This window comes from Agelaius phoeniceus, chromosome 2, assembly GCF_051311805.1.
Source record: "Agelaius phoeniceus isolate bAgePho1 chromosome 2, bAgePho1.hap1, whole genome shotgun sequence".
NCBI lineage: Eukaryota > Metazoa > Chordata > Aves > Passeriformes > Icteridae > Agelaius > Agelaius phoeniceus.
Genome location: NC_135266.1, coordinates 24003149 through 24016913, shown reverse-complemented (window position 1 = coordinate 24016913; position 13765 = coordinate 24003149).

Genomic DNA, 13765 nt, shown 5'->3' with positions numbered 1-13765 from the left:
ATATTAAAATATTTGACATTCATTATTTAAGATAATTTAGTATAAATTATCTAACATTATTATTACTTTTTTTTATTAAGCCTTGGTAAACTGTGAAAATAGTTAATGAAATTGGCCAGAAGATAAAAATCAGGGACCTATATGGGGTACATCACAGTTTGTGACTTGAAAAAAAAAGAAACCCACCAAACTCCTCTATTTGAATTTGTACTCAAATCACAGGAAAACTTTGCTAGGCAAGCGTTTTTGATGGAACTGGCTTAAAAGCTAATGAAGAAAGAATATAGATACAAGAGAGAATTCTATCAAATGAGGCAATAAGGTGCAAACTACTCATGAAAGATATCTTCTTTTTGGGGAAATAAATAGTTGAAGGAAAAGAAATAGCAAAAAATTTAATTGAATAGGCCCTCTGAAAACCAAAAATCTTTCAGAGGAAATATTTGGAGATGAAAAAAATTGTGTTTAATAATTATTTCCAACATAAGTTTTATAAAGAATAATATTTATAAAACATAATATCATGCATAAACGGATGAAGAGCATATAATGGGATAGATGTTAGCAGCCTTCTAACCATGAGAGTATCGAAATGTCGAAACATCCTCCCTATAATAGCTAACTTTCTAAATATCTAACTTTCTTAATATGCATTAGAGTAGCTCTAAGAAGGACACAAAGTCACCTTTTCCTAGCAGACCTGAATCAAAGCCCTTCTGTAAGACATGTAATCTTATTCTGCAAGAGAAAAAAACTGAACCAAGCATCATATTTATGAAACAGAATTCTCTTGACTGAGGTATTAATTACAGGTATTTTCACTGAAGAGTAAAAGGAGAGGGAGAGAAGGGAAGATGGATGCAAGGATACCACATTTATCCATCTCATTTTTTTCCTTAGGCCTTGTGTAGACTTCAATGAGTATTTGTCCTCAGAGCAAGCATGCTGGGCTTTGTTTTGGGACTAGAATTTAGACAGACTGTAACTGCACAGTATTTCTCATGTTGAGTTTTCTCTGGACAGAATTTCTGTCAGCTAGGGAAAAACTGTTTTCTCAAACATAGATTAGATATGGATCTTGACACCAAATTTTCATCCTCTCATCTGCAGGCTAGCCATGAAGTAATGCAAAATATGAGTTAGGTCTATATACTAAATCCTTCAACAGGCCTAGTCTGCAGTTTGAGAAAGTTTGCCTTAAAAGGTAAAGATGTAAAAGTTCATTAAGCATTAAGCTGGCTCTGATTTTGCTTGCATTTAGATGTCTTTTCTCTTTTAAATAAAAAATGTCTGATTTCCTTCACCAAATTTGCTTTTTGTTCTGGAATAGGAAAAAAATTCAAAGGAGGACTGCAAGCTTGTTAAGACTACTGGCCTGACTAATTGGTGAAATGGTAACACAACCTGACACAAACCAAGCAGACAAGTTCTGGGGAGACTGCTGGTTTTCCTGGAGATCCATAGAGGTAAGAACTGAAAAGTTGACACTGCCAAGGAAAGCTGGAAAGAAAGGGATTTTTTCCAAGTCGAGGAAGGATAGCTCAGACTAGGGAGGTTATTGCATTGCCCTGAACTAAATACAGTTCTGGCAGATTACTTGAAAAATGCTTAGGGCCCCAATCCAGAAAAGCACTTAAACGTATGGATACCCTCTTTGCGATGGTTGAGTAGACACCTACCTAAAGTTATGAGTTAATAACTCAATTTTTTTTCCAAGGACAATAATCTGAATTTTTTTCTCAGAACTAGGCTGAAGACAAAAGCCCAGAAAACTAAAGAAAGAATCTTTCCCTGTTGCTGTGGCTGAACACACATTCTGTTTACTTTTATTTGTGATGGCATTTTAAGCCTTGATATATCTTTATATAATCAATTCTTGTTTATAACAGAAGAAAACCTCTCAATGACTGTCCTCATTATTTAAACCCTTTCTTATATTGTGAAAGGAAACAAAAGTTTTGTAAAAAAATGCATCAATCCCCTTGACATGTAATGTCAGGGACATTTTTATGGCAGTAAACAAAATCACTGGCTACCAGATGTGACACCACTTTTATAAGATACAGTAGGAGAAGTCAAAATAAATTTAAATCAAAGCTCCAAGGATTGTTTCAATGGAAAATAAATGGAAGAAAATCCCATAGGAGTCCACAGTGTGTAAAATAGCAAATACTTCAAAAGTGCTGACAGCAGGGCTGAACTGCTAAGGTGACAAATGCTCAGGAAGCTGTACAACATAAATAAATGTGTGCTCTAAGTACACAAGGGAGGCCATACTTTGAGAACAACGTCATGTCCCTTCAGCCTCTGGCTGCCTGTGTCTAGTATTGTCTCAGTGGTGGTAAACCAGGTGATTACATTCAAGTCCCAAAGACACTAAGACCTCAAAGAAAAATGTAAATGGTCTGCATTACAACTCTGTGATATTTCAGCAGTATTTCTTATATAAATATAGTCAGCAATATTTCTTGACTGTTGTTAAACCAATTGGTGAGTAATTGTGGTGTGACTGTTGTTAAACCAATTGGTGGTGAATTGGCAAGCCCAATTCAGTAATTACTGGCCTATTCATTGCTCTGTGGCAAAGATGCTTAACTGAGAATCTACATTAGAAATATGTCATCAGGAATCCCAGAAAAAGTGTAATTTGACTGACTGGGGTAGTGTAATACATCTCTTTTTACAGCATTGTCCTATGGTCAAGAAATAAAAATTAAAAAAAAAATAATAAAAAGAACCCATAAAGAACAATATTCTCTTAGTCTGTTGGACAATGAACACATTTATTTATATTACTGAGCCTAGGAAGCATTCCAATTTCCCAGTATCCTGTATTCATTTTGAGGCAAGATATTGGCATGTCACCCACCTTTCTGCTTCATATTCAAGTCTTTTTTATAGAAAGGAGGCCTGGACATGTGAGCTTGCAGGGATCCCTGGCAGATGTCTGAGCTGGAAGACCAGGAGACAGAACCATGGTTTTCACTGCAGTTAATCCCAGCAGGTAAGTCTAGACAATTAATTTATTTTTTTTGATTGCACATTGTTTTATAAAGCAGGAGGGATTTGATCACTCTAGTAGTTCTTCTTCATTTCCGAACCCTCAAACTTGCTGGAAATCAAAGTAGGGCAGAGGGAGAAGATCTCAGTTGACATATAGTTGGTTGCATTTTCCTGAAAGGAGACATAAAATCATAAAAAAGAGATGTTCTGCCAAAATAATTACTTCTCAAATGTCTGAAAAAAATTAATATGCTCTCAAAGCATATCATGCTTGCCCAGAATTTTACAACATGGCAATATGTGTCTACAATTAATTATCACACTATTTGGGGATGTAGAACCTTTATTGTTGTCCCAGTTTGAGGTTTCCAGGACTGCTGGAAAAAATGAGTATAATTATTGAATCACATTTATTTTCATGTATATGTGGGAAATATTTTCAAAGGCTATGGTCTTCTCATACTTGCCTGTATCTCTGTTTTACTTAGATATTGTTGGTTTTTAATCTGATGACCTCTTTACCAGCTATGTCCTAAAATTGATTTCAATAAGACTACATTCATCAAAGTCAAGTAGTCAAGTAGTTTAAAAACTCAGTTCCTCTGCTGTCATGGATTCATCTTGATTTCCCATGTCAATGTTTGAGTTTTGTTGGTTTTGGTGATGGTGGTGGTAGTTTTTTTCCTTTTCTTAGAATTCAGTTCTTCATTATCAAAATTTCCTACATTTCATAAAGAGATCAAATCCTTATTCAATTTAACCTGAGGTTTATTTCAGCACAGTGAAGAAGCCCAGCCTATTCTGAAAGATTCTGAACATCTGTAAGTGTGGCAACTTAATTTTAGGTTCTTATTCTCCAAGATGGAATCTGTCATCCTTACAGGATGTAGAGGCACCACGGGGAATTTAGTTTACAGCATTTTCTTGCTGGGAGTCATATTAACCAACATGATGTTCGACCCATATCCACATCATTTGTGGTAAGAAGAAGCCATCTGAGACTGAGATTTAAAACAGCAAACACACACACACATCTCCTTTGATCCTAGAATTATTTTCTTCCAAACATCTTAGTCTTCACCAAATGCTTCAATGAAATAGTTGGAAAGTGTTTGCAATACTGGCAGAAAGCTTTTCCTTAGCTTCATTTTTGGAAACAATTGAGCCTTTTTCAGCAATACCCTTTAAGAATTAAAAAGAAAAAACCCACAAAAAACTGAAAACACCATAAATCCTGCATCATAAGCAAAGGACAAGTATGGAAAATTTAAATCCAGCAATTAGTTTAACCAAGTTATAAATATCTGCAAGCTGAAGCTTTTCGTGTTTCCATTGCATTAGACAGTCTTAATTTAGACATCACTACTTGCTATGCCTATAACACAATACCCCTCCCTCCCCTGCCCTTCCAAAAATGAAAAGGTCTCAGTTACAGGATTACTTATTTGATGGTTTCTATTTAAACTCTTTTAGACTTTTCATGCAGATAATGTAGAAATAAGAATCAGTGTCTGAATATTTTTCTAATCTGTCTGAGTATTGTTCTAATCTAATGAACACATGAAGTAAAATAATCAGACACTGGCAAGAACAGGCTGTTTGGACAGTTCACTTTCAAACTACTGTGCAAATAAGTCTTTCAAAATTTAACTTGATTCAAACAATCCAGTGGTTTCTGTTGCTATTCTTGTCCATCTTCTGTGTTCAGTTCTCTAGTTCTTAAAATTCTTCCTGAAATTTTCAGTACTTGTTTTTAATTTACTGTTCTTACACACAGACCTGCCAGCTGCTGTCCTGTGATTTGAAAATTGGTGCCAAACATAATGATTGCTTCATACATTTCCTGAACTAAAAGCTGAGAGTATAGTCTTGATACTATAATAGTCATAACAAAAAGTAACCCTCAACCCCCCAAAAGAATCTTCCTACATGATATCTGAGATTCCTTAGGTTTCTGTGTCATCTTAATTTTTCTTCAATGGAGAAATCATTGCCAAGGATTGAGCTATGTTCATGTATCAGAGCTGAACACAGGCTAAAATCTTTCTTAATTTTTAACTATCTAATCTCATCAAAGGATTATACCAACATGAAACAAAGCAGCATTTATTCATTTGCCTCCATTCTCTGTCAGACTGCCTATAACAGCAATAGTTCTTTTGATAACTTCTGCATGTCTTGCCTGTTGTATCTTGTAATCTTGCTTATTATCTTTCTCAGCATGTCTTGCAGATTAGTACAAAAGTAGAGGGAAAGGTTAAATAGGAAGTGTTGTATAAATATCCACCACCATCCAAGCATGCTTGAGTTCAACAGACACTGTTTCTCTCTTGCTGTGCTGGATATAGATTTTGGCAGCCTTGAAAACTTCTAAGAGAATGTTGCAAGACTAAGAAAACATTAAAAGCTTCATCAATACCATTTTAATATATGTATTTTTAAATATGTAGTGTAATCCTCCTGCTCATTTGTGTTATTACTAAGCCAAGGAAAATCACAATGGAATTTTCAAAAATCTATTTGCTTTATTTAGATTGTAAATCTCATTCATATTCCATTAGCAGATGCTGGTTATTGCTAGCTACTGCTAGTGTCTACTATGGATCATGCTGGCAGAATATAAGATAAAAGACTTCCAGAACTGAGAGTTTTCCTGAGATGATCAAAGCACTGCAAAATTTGCTGTTTCACTGTAGCATCTGCAGCTGGGTCATCAATTTCCAAAGCATCTCATGCTGGCTGAGAAGAGCAAAAAAAGGCTACTCAAAGATGAGTTGGAAGATACTCCCCTGCCAGGAAAAGCAATAACTGAGCCTCTGAGTGAGGTGGAATATTTGGGTACTTCCAAAATCATAAAAAATGTTCCCTCAGCTAGTTTAAGTGTGATATTTCAGACTTTTGGAGCACTGGCTGTTTTTCCTCAAATCTAAGACTTCATTCACATGACAGTAGAGTACTTCATGCTTAGATGTAAAGACAAAGCATGTGTTTTTTTCTTATCAGGCCAAATAAATTTGCTCCATTCACCTCTACAATTTATTTCCCTCCTTTATTTACAGAGAAAGGGCAGTGTTAAACAAAAATTTATATATGCACATCCAGATACACACATATATACCAAGAGAACATATGTATGGAAACAAAAAATATATGCATGCACAAAGACACACATATGTAGCTAAAGAAAGAAGGAAAGACACACAAACGTGTACACATACAAGGATCTGCACCTTTGGAGACAACTGATATACCTGCAAAATGTTACACTTAATTTATAATTAACTTGATACAATGGTATAATCCTGGGGTTTCTATTTGGCTGTTTGGTCTAAGTGAAGATTGAAAGCAAATTATGGTCCAGACAGCCACACTGAACAGCATGTTGTAGGATTACTTTTGGAGCAAGTCACTATGATCCAGGCCTTTAGAAACTGGCTGTAAGTGACAGCACCTCAACTCCCATTTTTTTTCCATGGGTAGTTAAGCTCACAGAACAGCTGCAACAGGGAGATGGTACAAAGCAGTTGGACACTGTTGAACAGGAAGCAGTGTTTAGCCATTTTGTTTCCCCATACCTGGGACCAAAATTTCACATTTCAGCCTTTAATTATTAATACCTTGCTGCATATGTATGTTTATCAACTACAGTTATATTTTACAGGCAGGTTGTAGTAAGGGTGAGAAAAGCTAGGACAGTGTCTCTATGACTCAGTAAAAAAATTACTCTAAGCTACATTTTGCTCTCAGGAGTGGTCTGACATCTCTAATTACTGCAAATTTTTGTTTTCCTCCATTTGGTGGAACTCCATACAATGTCAGGAAGAACAATTCTAATCTTCAGTAATTGAATTTGGCTGATTGGCTACATCAGCCTGTATGGAGAAATCTTTAATGAGGGACAGCCCAAGATGGTCTGCTGAGTAAGTCTCCCATGATCAAGTAGTTTTGTTTCCTATATTTTCAAATATTATGTATCCATGTGTTACCATGTTTTATGTGAGGATAATCAGACAGAGAAACCACAACTTTTCTGATTCCATTAGCTAACAAATATTAAGCCTGTCACCATTTGCTGTGTGCGATTATGCAAAAACAGTCTGTTTCTTATTTGTTTTATTTTTTATGAGCTGGGAATCTCCCTCAGATTCACTGACATGTTGAATGAATCACCAGAACTTTTTTTTTTATTTTAATAATAGGTCTTTTATAAAAGTTCAACTGGGTAAGCTGAATTCTCTTAAACATTGTCCAGCAGTTTAAGAATGGAACTGAGGGCTGTAAGAAAAAAACGTAACAGGATATATTTTGTTTTAAAGGCTTGGCACAACATATTCCAAATACATTCCAAAGTGAATTCTGAAATACTAAAAAAGTCACAATAAAGAAAACTCAAAACTCAGTCCCTCAAACCTTTTCTTGCAGATAATTTTGGTGATGTGGGGTCATATATCCAGAGGGTCACCTCATGCCTCCTCTATTTTTAACCTTTTATATGTCTTTCTCTTGACACAGCAAGAATCCATTTATATCAGTCAAAACACAATGATTAATGGAACAGCATGACATATAGCATAAGTTCATGGGGCCAAGCAGACATTTGTTGTAAGTGTGTGTCTTACAGTGCTTCCCAGGGTACACAAAATGTTCACTAATGAGGGGAAAAGGAATGAGACCCTTGCTTTTCTCATTATTGTTGGCTTCATGGCCGTTATGAAGCACAATTGTCTGTCAGTGTGTTGAGGTGACTAAGGAATAGATTAATGTTCCTTTTGTTGTGCAAGGTTATGAGAAAGTTGAGGATATGGTCTGTTTGAGGGCAAGTCTTCAAGTTGTCCAGCACACAGAGAAAACTGAGGAAATTCCTCTGGCCTTAGAAAGCAGCTGAAAATTCATTTGAAGGAGTTCCTCCTTTACATACTGGAGAAAGCATAATTAAGCATTTCAGTTTGTGAAAAACAATAAAAATGTTTGTATAATAGATTTTGCCTGAGTTTTCTCTTTCTTACCAATATTGCCTTTTATAAAGAAAACACTTCTCCCCTAAAATGATTATTAGAATACACAGCTATCATGCAATCAAGAGGAATGAATACACTGTGCATTGCATGAGGAGGTACTGCTTAATTATGATTGCAGTAAGAAAGGCACTCCATAAAGGGGATTTTAAATCAGAATTTAATAGAACTAGCATTATAAAGAGGGGAAGAAAAGTACAGATAACTTTTTTTTCCCTTCAGGTTCTGGAAACCCTGAGTTGTGCAGTGCCAAACAGGCCTCTAATCAGGATGAGGAATGCTGGGCAAAGCTCACCCATGGTACAGTTGCCCCAGTCTGGTAATTTGAACCATTTTTAAAAAGTAAACAAGTCTACTCATCATTTCTATTGTCCAACAAAGAAGATATGCATGTGTGAACTCACACTGTGAGATAAAGGCAAAGCCATGCAGGCAGTGTAAACGCTGGCATTGAGTGGGAGCTGCCTGCAGAGCTTCTCTTTTATAATTACTGAGTTAATTTTACAGTCAAGCGATGTGAGCAGGACATGATGAGTCTGAAGGCCATGCTGTATGTATCACACAGCAGTGCAAGCTCTGCACAGGTCTGCACCTGTTCAGGTTAGCTGTGATGTGGGTCACCAACTCCCCAGTTACAGTGGTCTGCCTGTCAGCATCATTACCTGCAGTTATGAAGGTACATATGCTTCAGGAAAACATCCACAAGGCTATACAAAATCATGCATATTGAACAGTTTAGGTATAAGAGAAACATCTTTTTATACTCTAAGAAGGTATTTTTCCCCAGTTAGTCAGTGGTCAAAGACAGATGAAATGTCGGAGGAAGCTTAACAGTTTACTGCAGTTGGAGAAGGTGATCCTACTTTTCCTTGCTTCATTTCAGATTGCTGCATATTTGCTTTCTTGCTCATGGACCTTTCACTAGTAACTTGGATGAGCCAATCCAGCTCACTGACCAAGCAGAAAACTATACACTCCATGTGTTTCCCACCCCTCTTGATTAGTTATTTTAGCAAATTAATGAATTGAACTGGCTGAAGACAGAGTACACATTAATAAAAGAGCTGGCATAAGTAGATCATGGGGAAATTTACTGCTGAAACAGGGAAAGGAGAGTGTAAGTTGAGGTTTTTTTTGGCAGCATGCTAATAGATTAGCTAATTCCACCTAGCCTAACTGCATTGTTAGCAATCTTCCTATCCACATACCCACTGCCCCCCATATTGTGTTACAGATGTGGGACCTAAAGATGAAGAGAAATAAATTTTAATTATAGAATTGTTGCAGCTTACAATACGAAGAATGTAATATAAGATGCCTGTTATAGTTTTCCTATAACTACTTGTATTTGTTTATGTACATTTGCTGTAATAACAGCACAGGAATATTGTCACTAGGACTCCCTAGTAACACTTTGTATTCAGATTTTAAGCAAGATATTAGCAGAATTTTTAAAAGCAACTGAGCAGGACAGTAATGCCTTTTTTTGCGCACTGTAAAAAAAAACTTTGACAAGATGTTAACTTTCTAAAGGTATACAATGAGATTTTTACCTCCATTTTTATATAAGAAAGGCTCTTTGCATCACTTATTCAAGTCCCAATTGTCATACTTTCCCTTTGCTTTTTCAAAATACTCAAATTTTTAATTTCCTTATCCTTTCCCAGTCTCACTTTACTGAAAAAGATGATTCAGTTAAGAAATAGTTAAGAATTTCTTTATCTAGACAATATGGAGTCCAGGAACTTTCCCACTGATTTCAGAGAGATGTTTGGGTTGCTAGCTTCACAGGAGCTGCATGCATTTGTTATCCATGACTACCAGGGGTTTTTTCCCAGGTTAGTAAATAGGGTTTTATTAAAATGTTCCTCATTTTGTCCATTACTGTAATATTCCAAAGAAGCTCATAAAAGCACAGAGCAGTTCTTAGTAGTTGAGTACAGCAGCTTACTCCATTGACCCTTTGTGGTAGAAGCAAGGAAAAAAAATCTAGTTTTGATTCAGAGCCTGGAATATTTTTTAACTAACACTGGGAATAAAGGTAACAGGGAAACCCATACATGTGTTGTTAATTCAAGGGTTATGGAATATCCATATGATATCAGGTGTGCTTTGAATGATACAGAGCACCAGAGGAGGTACTTAGGTGTGACAGCACCACTTGTTCTTTTAATTTTATGATTTGACTATCCATCTCATGTCATTCTACTCCTCACTTGTCAAGACTCACACTGCTGGCTGCCATCTCCAGTCCTGGCAGCTGTGAGACATCATATATTTATGCCTCTTAACCACTCAGTGATCTGGCACATCATGCATGGCCAGTCTGTGAATTCTTTGATATAACGGCCAGCTGTGCTTGATGAATGGGGTCATGGAGAAGGGAAGAAGCAGCAGAACTGCTGCCAACATGCATTTCCCTTTGTGGAGGTCCCACATTCAAAGAAGTGCTTAGTAGGTGGTACACAGCTGCAGTTCAACCTCATAACATCCACAGTCCAACGTGATAGCATCTTTGTTGCTGCATTACCCCATGTGTCAGAAGCATCACTCTCACCATATATGAAGAGTAGCAGTGGGTCTTGCATATGGGAAAGAAAGAAACATGAGAGGTCTACCTCCCAGGCAAACAAAAGTGTTCTTATTCAAAAGAGCAAGTAGGGGTCAGAACTTCCCATGTGCTAATGACTCTTGAAAAATATGAGTGTCCTCCATTACCACTACACTGTCTTCTTTATTGCTTGCACTCTGTATCACTCACTATTGTATCACCTATGAAACTCAATTTCCTTTGAAGTAAAAAGGTAGGGATGCTCACAAAGTGGGTGAACATTTTGGGTGGCTCTTGAGCCAGGCTCAACTGATTTATGGCAGGTGAGATTCTACCTCAGATAATTACAAAAGCTACTAGAATTTCTGCTAACTGTTCCATGCTAGTGTTACTGGACTGAGCCAGCAAGAAAGGTTTTCAGGAAAAAACAGTATCTTTTCTTAGGCCAAGAGAACTAGCAGCAAAAACTATACACATCTTTGGGGCAAACAAATTCTTAACTTCATACATCAAGAAATTGCAATAGTTTCAACAAACCAGTATTGCTTCCACAGGATTATAATCTGCCACAATCTACTTGATGTGCTTCCCCACTGTGTGCAGGGGCTTCTGTTTTATCATCTTTTTCAGGATGATTGAGGGGTGATTAATGGAGTGTTAAATGTTCTCTGTGAGGATTTACTCTGCCTTCTATTATTCAACACCTGTTGTGGTCAATTTGCAAACAATAAAATAGAGAAAATTATATTAAAAGCTATACATGTGCTTGTACAGCTTTTAGGATATTTTCAAGGTAGCTGGCTGCATTGAAAAATTGCAAATGCATTTTTGAAAACATGTAGATAAATAAAACCCAGGCTAGGTAAAAGAAACACATAAAGTCCTCACAGTTCCCTATTTCTGCTCTGGACAAGCCTGTAAATGATGTGGTGTGAGATGCCTTCGTCAACCAAACTATTTGAATGACAAAAATATCCTATGACATAGCTGCTTCTAGAAATCTCTCCATGAGATTTCCATCACAAACATGTGGTCACAGTGGACCTATTTGTCACGTTCCTATATCTGTTATGTATTAAATGGTTAACAACCCCATAGATTATCATGAAGATTACATAGATACAAATCACAAGCCCAGACTAAAGCTAGCAAACAAATCTTTTACAAATGCACCTAACTAATAGGAAAATCTAGGAAAGATAGGAATGTAATGAAACACCAAATAAATGTAATAAACTCCCCAGGTAAATGTAAAGAAACCCCAAGATTTCTCAGTTTCTTGGACAAGGATGTTGATTACCTGTTTCAGTTGTCAGACTAAACTTCTTTTACCTTTCTACAAGAATGGGAATTTCAACATTTTCTCAAGATAAATAATATATTGTTCAACTCTTCTTACAGTTACAAAGTTTTAGTATCTAGCCTAGAGCTTGCTCGGAGTAAGATTCTCATACTAACCTCAGTGAGCCTGAAAAACAACTCATCACTCTTTTCTCAAGGACTATACATTTTCTTAACTGTTGTATTTAATATTTAGCCTTTTTTTCTTAGGCAGAACAAGCTCATCTAATTTCAATTAGCATTATAGGTTACCTTGTCTAAATCACTTCCTTGGATTCTTTCCAATTTCTTTGTATTTGAGCCTGACTGTAAGAAGAGTATGTCCATTATGTTCATTCACACAGCCCTCATGAATGATTTCAAAGTGATAAGGTTTTGTTTGGAATGTCACGGTGTTAACTTGTGCAGCTCCTACACCTTCTTCACTCTTCATTGTTTACTGTATGTGTATTCATTGTCTTTCTTTTGAATATAATTCTCACACTTATATTTATTGGAGGGGGGGAGTGATTAGTTTTTATTTCCGATCATTTCACCCATCTAGAAAGATCCCTCAGAATTGCAACTTGGTCCTATGTACTTTAATATTATTCAATTCAATAATATTTACATATTTTTGAAATGTCTTCTCTATACCTGATAGCCATTAATGAATGTGGGAAGTCATCAGACCTAAGCTGGATTCAGCTGACATGTTCTCCTAACCGAGAAGCAGTTGCTCATGAATTCTCTGTAACATCCAACTTCCCACTTTATAAAAGATAAATCACATTTCTTTAGTTTGGACATGAGGACATCCCATATGGCTGTGTAAAAAAAAAACCAATAAACTGCTAAAGTAAGATATACTATATCAACCCTCTCTTCCCATACTCTGAACTAACTACTTGTGTGAGAAGGTAACTAGATGGTTGTTATTTGATTTGTTACAGAAACAGGCAGAGCAGCTGCTTCCTATCACTCTGTTATTCTACAGATGCTCTTAAACTGATTGTTTAATAATGAACTAAACAAAGTACCTCTCTTAATACCAGAGTTTTACTGATTCATGCTTTCTCAACTATAGCTTTGGTATTTTTTCCAGTCTTCTTGTACCACAATTGAACTTCATTAGCTTTTGAAGATAATCACTAAAACATGTGTGTGATTAGAATTTTATCAGATCTAGACATGAATACCCTGGTAAATTCCCTGTTTATTGCTTTTATGGTCTATATTCCTACATCCATTTCTGTTACTAGTTGCTAGTTGTGTTCTGGATATGGTCACAGTGAATCTCTTTTTGTGAAGGCCATTGCAAAAAATGTGTCTACAACTGCAGTAATTTTCAATCTGCACAGTTGTAATTAGTCACCTTGTTATTCTGCTTATCCAAATAGAAGACAAATCTATCTTCTCCATTTACAAAGCAAAAGCAAGGAATGTTTTTCCTTTCCATGGAAACTATCCAGAACCTGCTTTGATCAAGTAAAAACTTAGAAACCTTCTCAAACCATGAGCAAGCACCTAATTTCCCAGCATTCCCCAAATCAGAAAAGAACAAAATACATTGCCTTTGAATGTATGGGTCCTGCTTTGCCTGAAATAGGAATGAAGACTTTTGAAGAAAAAAAAATTAATGAAGTGTTGCATCCGCGAAGTAATGTGAATTTGTCATTGATTTATTTAACACAACTTGCAGATAATTACCTGGAAATAAAGGAATAAATTTTGATTTAAATTCAGTGTCCTACAACTGGCTTCATTTGATGGATGATTGAGCATATAGAGTGACACATAGATTCAGGCCCAAGAATGTAAGTCCTAGAACAGACTTAGTTTCCCTGTGAAGGTCTTTATTTCTACAAAAGGGACT